This window comes from Eutrigla gurnardus (assembly GCF_963514095.1).
Source record: "Eutrigla gurnardus genome assembly, chromosome: 13".
Classification (NCBI taxonomy): domain Eukaryota; kingdom Metazoa; phylum Chordata; class Actinopteri; order Perciformes; family Triglidae; genus Eutrigla; species Eutrigla gurnardus.
The window spans coordinates 1,578,489-1,592,473 of record NC_139936.1 but is presented as its reverse complement, the minus strand read 5'-3'; the positions used below and the strand labels follow the sequence as shown (position 1 = coordinate 1,592,473).

General features: G+C 48.2%; 1 pseudogene across 1 annotated transcript; it reads right to left on the bottom strand.

Annotated features, from left to right (window-relative positions):
- Positions 1-225: 225 nt before the first annotated feature.
- On the bottom strand, positions 226-3,316 carry LOC311023415 (leucine-rich repeat transmembrane neuronal protein 4 pseudogene; annotated as a pseudogene). The gene is made up of 2 exons (XR_014599313.1): positions 3,017-3,316; positions 226-2,594 (listed from the first exon to the last, which is right to left on the bottom strand). The product of XR_014599313.1 is annotated as a leucine-rich repeat transmembrane neuronal protein 4 pseudogene (transcript).
- Positions 3,317-13,985: the final 10,669 nt, after the last annotated feature.

The window sequence follows — 13,985 nt, the reverse complement described above, 5'->3', positions numbered from 1 at the left end:
AAAAGCAGATAGGTGATGGAGAATGTGTCAGCTGGCCTCTCGGCAGCAGCCAAACCGATGAGCCGAGCGGCACCGAGAGCACAGTGCATGGATTTACAGCAGGGATTCGTTTCTCTGTGACGCGTCGATATTTTCATCACAACACACATTTTTGCATCAATTATCGAGGGTTTTCTTTTTTTTTAATCATACAGTCATTATCACATAGAATGCCTATTAGCCATTTCCGTTATGTCTTTACACAAACAATGCAGAATCATAATGATCAGAATAATCAATACAAAATTCTTTATGAAAGTCCAAACACACCGAGGCCTTCGTTGGACCTGAAGGATGTCTTTTTTTTTTTTTTTTACAACATCAGTCCTGAGATTAGACTTAAACAGTTCGTTTGGCACGATGAGCCAATAAATAAACTTGGTCATCACTCTGGACCGATCGTTTGATACGAGAGAGGAGCATCTTAAATTAAGGGGGATTCATTAATTCATGCAAAAGGTCTCAGGACGAGTCTCTCTCTGCTACTTCCAGCTGCTGCACCAGTCAAACTGGACCAATGGTATCTTGAATGAAGGTGCAACACTTCCCACCAGAAAAACAAGAGACAAATACATCCATATATAATAATAATAATAAAAACAGTAGCAAGTTAAAAAGTGGCTTCGTCGTTTGTTCGATGGCGTTATAGTTTGACTAAGAACAGTGCGTCTCTGTGCAGGACTCTGATTGGAGCAGAGGTCCAGACGTTCGTTCAGCTCGTCCACGGCTCACCTGGCTGACCCCGCCTCTGTTCTCTCCTCACTCAAAGTGACAATTAGCTGCTTCCATCTCTCTCCGCTCCACTCTTCTTCTTTGTCCGTGCACATAATGATCTCGTACGTTGCTGCAGAATCCATCGTCTCACGTTGGGAACAAAAGCCCAGAGACCTTTTAACCCCCCTCGTTTAGCAAATTGCACTTTTATTCTGGCGGCATTCAGACCTCACATTCGATGGATCCCGATATGGTGCAGGTGCACGGCCTCGCCTCGTTCACCAGCGAGTCCATGGTCTCTGAGTTGGAGTGGTAGCTCAGGTAGTACTCCTGCAGCTGAGAGTTCAGGTCCAGCTCCTGCTTGCGGGCCTTTTTCCTGCGCTTGTGGTTGACCGAGTGCTGCTGCAGCTGCCTCATGGTGTTTGGGTAGCGCCGCCACGACACGTAGATCACCAGCAGGATCAACGCCACGGACAGGAAGAGGGCCACGCTGCCCGCGATGATTTTGTGGAACGCCATGTGTTCGAAGTGTAGCTCCGGGGTAGAAGGCGTGGGGGGTTCAGGGGTGACGGGAGAGCTCGCCTTCGTCGTCGTTCTGTCCATCGTTCTGTCCATCGTTCTGTCCGTCGCAGTGGGACGGACAGGCGCAGGGGTTAGCCTGTACACGGGGGAGTCGGTGGCGGGGTCCGCCGCGAGGTCATGGCGAGCCGTGACGTTCACCTGGGCGGAGGTCAGGAGGAGCAGAGCGGTGGTGGAGAAGACGTTCGACACGTCCGGGCAGGTGGAGTGGTTCTTCACCACGTCCGCCGCCCGTTCGCCCTGCACCGACTTGGGGCTGCTGCAGATCATGCTGATGTCTTTGGGGTCCCTGAAGCGCCGGAGCCAGCCCATGAGGGGGCAGATGCTGGGGCTGCAGTCCCAGGCGTTCCCCGCCAGGCTGACGCCGGTCAGCGAGGTCCACGCCGCCACCGCCTCCACGGACACGCTACTCAGCTTGTTCGACTCCAGGTTGAGCGTCTGCAGGTTCGGCATGCACTGGAACACCGCCGGGTCCAGGATCTGGATTTCGTTCCCCGACAGGTCCAGCTTCTGGAGCTTGTGCCAGGTCCAGGGCACGCCCTGGCTGATGGATCGGATGCGGTTCCACTGCAGATAGAGGGTCTGGAGGTTGGTGAGGCGCGGGAAGATGAAGAAGTTAATTCTGGAGAACTGATTGTGCTCCAAGTGGAGTTCCTTCAGCTTGTAGAGGCCGAGGAACGTTGTGCGCGTGAGGCTACGCAAGCGGTTGTAGCCCAGGTCCAGGAACTCCAGGCTGCGGCACTCCAGGAACGTCCGGATCAGAATCTGCTTCAGGCCGTTGGAGCGAAGGTGCAGGTTTTGAAGTTTCCGTAGGCCGTAGAAGTGCCCGGGCTGCATCGCCTGCAGCTGATTGTAAGACAAGTCCAGGTTCCGCAGGTTGGGCACGGCGCCGAACGTGTGGTTGTGCAGATGGGAGATCTTGTTGGAGCTGAGGATGAGCTCCTTGAGCCGGCGCACGCCGTGGAAGGCCAGCGCGTCCACGTCTTTGACGGCGTTGTGGTCCAGGTAGAGCCAGATGAGCTGGTTGAGGTGGGCGAACTGGTACGGCAGCAGGACCAGCAGGCTGTTGTAGCGCAGCGACAGACCCTGGCAGCCCGCTGTGATGTTCTCCGGGACGCCTTGGAAGATGCCGGACTCGCAATAAACAATCTTGCCTTCGCAGCGGCAGCTCGCCGGGCACATCCTCTCCGCCTCGCCGAGCGGCAGCAGGACGGCCGCCTGCAGGAGGAGACACGACAACCTCCAGTCCAACATCTCAGGACCTGTTGGAGGGGGTGGGGGGTGGGTGGGGGACAAGGCAATCAAAAGGGGGGAGGGGGTGAGGGAGGACTGTGTTGCTTTAAAAGACTTAAATTTAAATGTGAGTGATTCGGAGTTGAAACGGGAGAGTGGAGTGAGGAGCAGCTGGAGGTTTGAAGTCTGAGACACCAGCGCTGCTTCATGAAGAATTAATCAGTCTGACGTTTCTACTTAAAAAAAAGAGAAAAAAGGTGCGGAAATATTCAGTCACAAGTGGAGGAAATGTTAAAATGAGCGCTTAAATAAATGATGGCCCCCTGTCACTCTTTGGAAGCAACACATCCAGTTTATGAACTATGAAACGCGTCAGTGAGCTGGAGACCGGTCGTCTTGGCTACGAGGAGCCTCGCGAGGATGAAACTGTGTCGGTGGATGGTAGACTTACCCAGCGCTGCTGAGGAGGAGGAGGAGGAGGAGGAGGAAGAGGAGAGAGATCCTCGGGAACCAAGCGCGCGCGTCAACCCGCTCTCGCAGGAGGAAAACGCGCGGCTCCCGCAGCGCCGGAGTCGATCCGCATCACTCAGGTCTTCAACCAGCGCAGACGAGGAGAGGACAGAAGAAGAGGAATGAAAATGTGCGCAAGTTGTCCGCAGCGCTGCGAGCTTCTGTCCCCGCTGAACTGCGTCTGACACGCGGTCACAGGACGCGCGCACACTTGGAGTCGCCGCCGCGCTTCAGCCGGCTGTGTGCGCAATAACCCATGTGAGCGCCAATAGACGGATCCTCCACACTCCGTGCAGTCTCTCTGTCTCTCTGTCTCTCTCTCTCTCTCTCTCCCCATCTCTCTCTCTCCCCACCATCTCTCTCTCTCTCTCTCGCTCCCCATCTCTCTCTCTCTCCCCTCTCCCTCTCTCTCTCTCACTCCCCATCTCTCTCTCTCTCTCCCCCCATCTCTCTCTCTCTCTCTCTCGCTCCCCATCTCTCTCTCTCTCCCCTCTCCCTCTCTCTCTCTCACTCCCCATATCTCTCTCTCTCTCTCTCTCTCACTTCCCATCTCTCTCTCTCTGCCCTCTCTCTCTCTCTCTTTCTCGCTCCCCATCTCTCTCTCTCTCTCTGCCCCCCCTCTCTCTCTCTCTCTCTCTCTCTCTCCCTCTCGCTCCCCATCTCTCTCTCTCTCTCTCACTCCCCATCTCTCTCTCTCTCCCTTATCTCTCTCTCTCTGCCCCCCCTCTCTCTCTCTAGGCATCCATAAGCACACATAAGCTTATAATAAATATACTATACCACTGTAGGCTTTAACACACACACACACACACACACACACACACACACATGAACACTGTAATGTAGCTATATGTGAGGGCTCATGATTTCTAAAAGTACATACATTATTTAGTATTACATTTACTGCATGTCTACAGAGTTGCCACTTCCATTTTTTTCTAAAACTGGATTTACTGGGTGACATGCAGGGTTACATGAGGATACACCGTGTGAAGACAGAGACCACGACGAGGACAGAACCTGATCTGTTGATGATGTCACGTATGTTGATCAACACTTTGAATCATTTGGTTTAAAGTCCAGCAAACAGGAAGTTGGGTCATCAGGGACGCTTATAACGGGACGAGGTGGAGCGTGGCGGTGACGCCCACGGGCAGCAGGGGGCGTGTGTGAGTGTGTGTGTGTGTGTGTGTGTGTGTGTGTGTGTGTGTGTGTGTGAACTGATAACGCCAGAGATGAAGAAGGTTGCATTCAACAGGCAGCAGAGGAAGAGGAGGGAACATGTCATCCTCTTCTCATGCTGCTTTGCACAGACATGCATCAGATTGGACAACCCCCCTCCTCCTGGTCTGGTCTGGTCTGGTCATGGTCTGCTGGCCTGGGAGAGTCCTACTGTGTGGTAACAGCAGCCCCTTGTGCACACAGACAGACCTGCACCTGAAGAAACGCTCACTCATTAACATGGTGGTCCTTCTGGTCAAACAGGTGTTTCCTCTGATGTGGATTGTGTTCCGATTCTTTTTTTATTTTTTATTTAACCTTTATTTAATCAGGAAAAGACTCACTGAGATTAAAAATCTATTTTACAAGAGTGTCCTGGCCAAGACAGGAGCAGCATTATCATTCATACACACAACTAAAACACAAACATTAAACATTAAAGGTCAGCTACAGTAATAAAAAGCCTCAGGCAAAACAACTACAACCAGATGTTTCTGCCTCCAGGTCATCCAATTTCACCTTAAAAGAGTTCAACGAGACCAATTCATTTTGCTTCAAAGTTTTTTGTAACATGTTCGAGGCAGAAGGAGCAGCAAATCTAAAAGCTTTCTTTCCCAGTTCAGTTCTGACTTTAGGGACAGACAGCAAGAACAAATCCTGAGACCGAAGTTTGTAAGTCCCAGCATTACTTCGGATAATGTAGGACAAAAGGTAAGAAGGAAGCAAACCTAAGATTGCCTTGTAAATTAGAATATGCAGGTGTCTCAGTCTGCGAATTGATAGGGAGGACCATCCAACCCGCTCATACAGCGTACAGTGATGAGTCAGTGCTTTAAAACCAGTGATGAACCTCAGAGCTCCATGATACACAGTATCAAGAGCATGTAAGCTTTTAGACGAGGCATGCATATATACAACATCGCCGTAGTCCAGAACAGACATAAAAGTAGCAGCAACCAGTCTCTTTTTTGAGTTAAAAGAAAGGCAGGATTTAATCCTAAAATAAAAACTCAGTTTCAGCTTCAATCTTTTTACCAGCTGCTGAATATGATTTGTGAAAGAGAGGGATTCGTCAATTAATATACCAAGATATCTGAATTTGGAAACACACTCAATCTTTAAGCCCTGAGAAGAGAAGATTGAGGGCAGATTTTGAGGTTTAGATTTAGTGTTTGATAACAGCATGACCTTAGTTTTGTCAGCATTTAAAACAAGTTTTAAATCGTACAAATGTTCTTGAACCGTGTTAAAAGCAAATTGCAACTGGGAGAGGGCCCCTTCTGGGGTGGGTGCTGAACTGTAGAGTACAGTATCGTCAGCATAAAAGTGCGATTTCACATTTGATACATTTAGAACAATGTCATTGATGTACAAAATGAATAGGAGTGGACCCAGGACTGACCCCTGGGGTACACCTTTGCCTAGAATGAGAGAGCTAGAGGTGCAGCCCTCTGCCTGCACACACTCTGTCCTGTCTGTAAGATAGTTTACAAACCATCCAACAGTTTTTTGAGACAGTCCGGCTTTGAATAGTCTGTGTTTGAGCACAAGGTGGTCCACTGTGTCAAACACCTTAGAAAGATCAATGAAGAGGGCTGCACAATGCTGCTCGTTATCCAAAGATCCAATTCAATCATTTAAAACTTTAAGAGCTGCTGTTGTTGTGCTATGCATTTTTCTAAAACCAGATTGAAAGTCAGATAAAACATTATTACTATTTAAAAAATCCTTTAGTTGATCACTAACAAAGGATTCCAAAACCTTTGCCAGGACAGACAGTTTTGAGATAGGCCTGTAGTTATTTAAAATAGTGGGGTCACCCCCTTTAAGCAGGGGAACAACAAAGGCTGACTTCCAGACACGAGGAATTACATTTGTGTTCAAGCAAAGACTAAAAATGTGTGTTAAAGGAGTGGCAATAAAATGTGCTGCTAACATTAAAAAGTAAGGGTCCAATTTATCAGGGCCTGCAGCTTTAAGGCTTGGTTATGCTTCCGCGTAGTGATCACGCAACGGCCACGCAACGGCCACGCAGTTGCTTGGAGACCGTGATGGTTCTGCCTTGGGTTTACGTGTCGAAATGCAATTCAATGCCACACCGGTAAAGGGCGCTATGTTTTTTGTAAAGACTGACCGACCGTTCTGGTCGTTTGTTTCCATGGCAACGATCTCATCGTAACAAGTATTTTTACGTTCTGGTCGTTTGTTTCCATGGCAACGATCTCATCGTAACAAGTATTTTTACGTTCTGGTTGTTTGTTTATGCAACGTTTTCAACGTAACGCTCAAATGTATTTTTACGTTCTGGTCGTTTCTTAACACGCCGTTTTCAACCCAACACAAAATTATATTTATGTTCTGGCCGTCCTTTTAAACATTAATGTTTTAAATGTAACACGCAAAAGTGTTTTTACATTCTGGCCGTTTGTTTCCACGATGTTTTGGGGGCTGCGAACTAAAACTTTTTTAAAACCGGGTTCCAGATTGAAACATTTTGAATCCAGCGTCACCGTGTAAACTCGCGTGACGTCACAGCTCCACAAAGCAATGTATTTATTATTTATTAAGATGAAACACCTTGGAATGTACCATCTCGTTTTTGAGGGGGGAAGTAACAGAATAATTAAAAAGTAGAAAGACAACCCACATTAAATAATTAATAAGTAATAAGTAATAAACAAATAAACAGTGTGAGCAGATCACTGAAGCAGTTGAAAAGGTTTTAAAAACGTTTGGTTGAACCGGGTTTCTTGGGTTCATGAAAACCCTGCAGACCGTTAACTGAAGTGTGTAAGCGGAGTTCGTGGACGAAGCCTTCAGGCCTCGAGATACAACGTTCTCACACTTCCTGTTTAAACCCAAATAGAATCAGAGCTTCTGTGTTTCATCACGTTTAAAACGTTATTTCATTATCTCTGAATAAACGATCGTGTCAGAGTGTTTCCCGTTTCCTTCGACCCTGAACACAACAGGAACCGTTTGTACGATGAGTTCTGTCGGAAACATAAAACACAGAGTCGTAAAAGGAGAACCTTTATATTTATGATTGTGTTGCAGGGAACAAGTGGTTGTTAAATGCAGAAGCTCATCTTCATCATCATCATCACCACCTCTGTTTGCAGCTGATGCTCACAGGCTTTTCTTCTTATGTGAAAAAGGTAGTTTTCATATGAAAAGTCTGGAATGTTGCTGGAGGAAACATACTGGTTTAATATGTTTGATGGTGTTTCAGGCTGGGTCGAATGCTTGGAACAAACTGGGAATACAGAATATGAATCATGAATCCAAACTTTTTATTCGTCAAAACGGTGACTCATCGAGCAGAGGCGACACTTGAACACTTTTTGTATCCGTGACCTCAGTTTTTCCTGTGAAAGCAACTATTTATATCCCGAACCACCGAGCAGAGACACAGGTGATCATCATCACCGGGAGCTCACACTCAACAAGTCTAAACCCACCAGAGACCGGACCATGGACCACCAGAGACCAGACCATGGACCACTAGAACACCTAACACCAGAGACCAGACCATGGACCACCAGAGACCAGACCATGGACCACCAGAGACCAGACCATGGACCACCAGAGACCAGACCATGGACCACCAGAGACCAAACCATGGACCACTAGAGCACCTAACACCAGAGACCAGACCATGGACCACCAGAGACCAGACCATGGACCACCAGAGACCAGACCATGGACCACCAGAGACCAGACCATGGACCACCAGAGACCAAACCATGGACCACCAGAGACCAGACCATGGACCACCAGAGACCAGACCATGGACCACCAGAGACCAAACCATGGACCACTAGAGCACCTAACACCAGAGACCAGACCATGGACCACCAGAGACCAGACCATGGACCACCAGAGACCAAACCATGGACCACCAGAGACCAGACCATGGACCACTAGAGACCAGACCATGGACCACCAGAGACCAGACCATGGACCACTAGAGCACCTAACACCAGAGACCGGACCATGGACCACCAGAGACCAGACCATGGACCACCAGAGACCAGACCATGGACCACTAGAGCACCTAACACCAGAGACCGGACCGTGGACCACCAGAGACCAGACCATGGACCACCAGAGACCAGACCATGGACCACTAGAGCACCTACCACCAGAGACCGGACCATGGACCACCAGAGACCAGACCATGGACCACCAGAGACCAGACCATGGACCACCAGAGACCAAACCATGGACCACTAGAGCACCTAACACCAGAGACTGGTCCATGGACCACCAGAGACCAGACCATGGATCACTAGAGCACCTAACACCAGAGACCGGACCATGGACCACCAGAGACCAAACCATAGACCACCAGAGACCAGACCATGGACCACTAGAGCACCTAACACCAGAGACCGGACCATGGACCACCAGAGACCAGACCATGGACCACCAGAGACCAGACCATGGACCACTAGAGCACCTAACACCAGAGACCGGACCATGGACCATCAGAGACCAGACCATGGACCACCAGAGACCAGACCATGGACCACCAGAGACCAAACCATAGACCACCAGAGACCAAACCATGGACCACTAGAGCACCTAACACCAGAGACCGGTCCATGGGCCACCAGAGACCAGACCATGGACCACTAGAGCACCTAACACCAGAGACCGGACCATGGACCACCAGAGACCAGACCATGGACCACCAGAGACCAGACCATGGACCACCAGAGACCGAGCCATGGCCCACCAGAGACCGGACCATGGCCCACCAGACCGGACCAGACCCACCAGACCGGACAGAAGACGAACGCGGAGTGCCGACTGAAGGCCTGGCTTTTATAGACCGGTAGATGAGGTGAGTGGAAACAGGTGTGCTTCGTCTGCTGCAGAGAGACACAAGCCACGCCCCCGGCCACGCCCCCTGCAACACCAGCTCTGTATAGAGGAACAGAAAAGGGAGGGGATAATATATTTGATTTTATAACACTTTTAAAGTTTCTCAAAGAAACTTGACATATGAATAAATAAAAGGAGAAATAATGCAGAGCAGAATCCTCATAGTTTCCCTGTCTGTCTGTCTGTCTGTCTGTCTGTCTGTCTGTCTGTCTGTCTGTCTGTCTGTCTGTCGGTCTGTCTGTCTGTCTGTCTGTGGTCTGTGGTCTAATTACAATCATCAGCACCTGCACACCTGTCTGCAATCACCTCGTCAACAGCGTTGCTGCCACGCGTCTCCCTCTCTGCTGCTGAAACTCTCGGCCTCTCTCGTGTCTCAGTACAGATATTATTTTAGAAAAAATACGTAATCGAATCCTCTTTGCGGTGAATTACACACATGATGTGTGTAACACATGACACACGTCAAGAAAGTCTTATATTGTGGTATACTTGTTGAAGTAATAGAATTAAAATATGAAGAAAATAGTTAAGTTTGGCCGAGGCTGAACCATTTGGAGACTAGACCAGAGGCTTTTCAGGCCAAGGACCCCCAAGACCTACAGAGACCCGGTGGAGGGACCCCCAAGACCTACAGAGACCTGGTGGAGGGGGTCCGGGACCCCTAGGTGGTCTGTAGAGTTACTTTTTCTTCCAAAAATGTAAATATGTCCAAAAATCCACCTTAACATTAATACAACCTATAATAAGCAATTATAAATCTTCCTGTTTGTTTAATAATATGTTGAGAAATTATGATAAAATAGAATTAAAATATTAATCTGTTATTTTAATGTCTTAGCATTGAATCCATCCATCACTACAAAGTCCTGTTATACATGAACTACAGGCTGCACTACACATTATTATTGTTTAATAAGGAACATTATATGATATGTAATAGGGGGTCCCTCCACCAGGTCTCTATAGGCCTTGGGGGTCCCTCCACCGGGTCTCTCTAGAGGCCTTGGGGGTCCCTCCACCAGGTCTCTATAGGCCTTGGGGGTCCCTCCACCGGGTCTCTCTAGAGGCCTTGGGGGTCCCTCCACCAGGTCTCTATAAGCCTTGGGGGTCCCTCCACCGGGTCTCTAGAGGCCTTGGGGGTCCCTCCACCGGGTCTCTATAGGCCTTGGGGGTCCCTCAACCGGGTCTCTAGAGGCCTTGGGGGTCCCTCCACCAGGAGGACCCTCCACCGGGTCTCTAGACCTCTGAACTAAACTAATTCCGATTCAAACGGGATCAAAGCCGTTGTCACATCAAATAAGTAAGATGTCTCGGTCTTGTCGCTGTGCGTCTCAGCAGCATTAACAGCAGCAGCAGCAGCAGCATTAACAGCAGCAGCAGCAGCAGCAGCAGCATTAACAGCAGCATTAACAGCAGCAGCAGCAGCAGCAGCATTAACAGCAGCAGCATTAACAGCAGCAGCATTAACAGCAGCATTAACAGCAGCAGCAGCAGCATTAACAGCAGCAGCATTAACAGCAGCATTAACAGCAGCAGCATTAACAGCAGCATTAGCAGCAGCATTAACAGCAGCAGCAGCATTAACAGCAGCAGCATTAACAGCAGCATTAACAGCAGCCGCATTAACAGCAGCAGCAGCAGCAGCAGCATTAACAGCAGCATTAACAGCAGCAGCAGCAGCAGCAGCATTAACAGCAGCAGCATTAACAGCAGCAGCATTAACAGCAGCATTAACAGCAGCAGCAGCAGCAGCAGCAGCATTAACAGCAGCAGCATTAACAGCAGCATTAACAGCAGCAGCATTAACAGCAGCATTAACAGCAGCATTGACAGCAGCAGCATTAACAGCAGCAGCATTAACAGCAGCATTAACAGCAGCAGCATTAACAGCAGCATTAGCAGCAGCATTAACAGCAGCAGCAGCATTAACAGCAGCAGCATTAACAGCAGCATTAACAGCAGCAGCATTAACAGCAGCATTAACAGCAGCCGCATTAACAGCAGCAGCAGCAGCATTAACAGCAGCATTAACAGCAGCAGCAGCAGCAGCAGCATTAACAGCAGCAGCATTAACAGCAGCAGCATTAACAGCAGCATTAACAGCAGCAGCAGCAGCAGCAGCATTAACAGCAGCAGCATTAACAGCAGCATTAACAGCAGCAGCATTAACAGCAGCATTAGCAGCAGCATTAACAGCAGCAGCAGCAGCAGCATTAACAGCAGCAGCAGCAGCAGCAGCAGCATTAACAGCAGCATTAACAGCAGCAGCAGCAGCAGCAGCATTAACAGCAGCAGCATTAACAGCAGCAGCATTAACAGCAGCATTAACAGCAGCAGCAGCATTAACAGCAGCAGCATTAACAGCAGCATTAACAGCAGCAGCATTAACAGCAGCATTAGCAGCAGCATTAACAGCAGCAGCAGCATTAACAGCAGCAGCATTAACAGCAGCATTAACAGCAGCCGCATTAACAGCAGCAGCAGCAGCAGCATTAACAGCAGCATTAACAGCAGCAGCAGCAGCATTAACAGCAGCAGCATTAACAGCAGCAGCATTAACAGCAGCATTAACAGCAGCAGCAGCAGCAGCAGCATTAACAGCAGCAGCATTAACAGCAGCATTAACAGCAGCAGCATTAACAGCAGCAGCATTAACAGCAGCATTAACAGCAGCATTGACAGCAGCAGCATTAACAGCAGCAGCATTAACAGCAGCATTAACAGCAGCAGCATTAACAGCAGCATTAGCAGCAGCATTAACAGCAGCAGCAGCATTAACAGCAGCAGCATTAACAGCAGCATTAACAGCAGCAGCATTAACAGCAGCATTAACAGCAGCCGCATTAACAGCAGCAGCAGCAGCATTAACAGCAGCATTAACAGCAGCAGCAGCAGCAGCAGCATTAACAGCAGCAGCATTAACAGCAGCAGCATTAACAGCAGCATTAACAGCAGCAGCATTAACAGCAGCATTAGCAGCAGCATTAACAGCAGCAGCAGCATTAACAGCAGCAGCATTAACAGCAGCATTAACAGCAGCAGCATTAACAGCAGCATTAACAGCAGCCGCATTAACAGCAGCAGCAGCAGCATTAACAGCAGCATTAACAGCAGCAGCAGCAGCAGCAGCATTAACAGCAGCAGCATTAACAGCAGCAGCATTAACAGCAGCATTAACAGCAGCAGCAGCAGCAGCAGCAGCATTAACAGCAGCAGCATTAACAGCAGCATTAACAGCAGCAGCATTAACAGCAGCATTAGCAGCAGCATTAACAGCAGCAGCAGCATTAACAGCAGCAGCATTAACAGCAGCATTGACAGCAGCAGCATTAACAGCAGCAGCATTAACAGCAGCAGCAGCAGCAGCAGCAGCAGCCGGGGATTCCAGCGCCAGATGTTTCCTCACTAATATCCAACTGTTGTGTGTAATTTGCCGAGTAATTAAGACATTTATAATCTGAGTAAATAGGAAGCTGCTGACACTGTTTAAGTCTTTGTTCTTGTTATTTCACTATTAATGCATGTCTTCACTCTTTCAGTGGGATTCATTATGATGCTGCTGCTGCAAAGAAGAAGTTCTTCCCTCGCTCTATTATTCAGGGCTCAGTCAGTCACACACATTAAAGTTTCATACCAGGCAATTTGGTTGCTGAGTTATTTGCAAAGTGAGGTGAGTGCAGTCGGTGGCTCGGTCTTTGTTTTTTATGGCTTTGAGTTTTCCATGTTTTCATGTCACGAGAACGCCACTCTCTTCTTTCCTACCCGGTAACATCTGAGAGACAAACTTACTGTAAAACTTTATTAAAGCAACACTAAAGAGTATTTAGTGCCTTAAAATAATGTTTCCAAAATAGTTTCAGTGGTTCATCACCTCAAAACCGGTTGAACGGCACTTCAGCATTCGCTCTGCAGCCCCCTACTGGCTGTAACCGCACTATGTAACTTTGCCTCGTCGGGTAGCGGTTTTGTAGTTCTAATGAGACTACAATTTGACCTGCTTTACGGCAAGCTTTACAAAAGCCGGTAGGTGGAGGCTCTGCGTGGAGATCAGTGGGAGAACACCCGGCTGGTGTGTGGAAGATACCTTGCAGCTAGGTCGTTTTTAAATTGGTGTCATGGCAGAGCCTGCAAAGAAAAGGAGGAGTATAATGTCCGATGAGGCGAAGGAAAGAAAACGGGAGCATGACAAAGAACGATCTCAAACGAGAGTGAATATCGGACCGGCTCACACTCGTTGGCGAGAGCTGAAGGAGGCTACATATAAAATGCAAGACTGGTGGTGACTTGGCTTTGTTGCTGCTCGACTTGTAAATAATACCGGTAATCAGTTTTTTTCCAACAGTGTGCATCTGTGTACAATACATTGTCGATTATTTTATTGGCTCATGTTAGCTAAGGCGTTAGCTATTGTGCTAATATATATGTAACTATAGCTATGGCTCATGTTAGCTAATCTTAGCTAAGGCGTTAGCTATTGTGCTAATATATATGTAACTGTCGCTATGGCTCATGTTAGCTAATCTTAGCTAAGGCGTTAGCTATTGTGCTAATATATATGTAACTGTCGCTATGGCTCATGTTAGCTAATCTTAGCTAAGGCATTAGCTATTGTGCTAATATATATGTAACTGTCGCTATGGCTCATGTTAGCTAATCTTAGCTAAGGCATTAGCTATTGTGCTAATATATATGTAACTGTCGCTATGGCTCATGTTAGCTAATCTTAGCTAAGGCATTAGCTATTGTGCTAATATATATGTAACTGTCGCTATGGCTCATGTTAGCTAATCTTAGCTAAG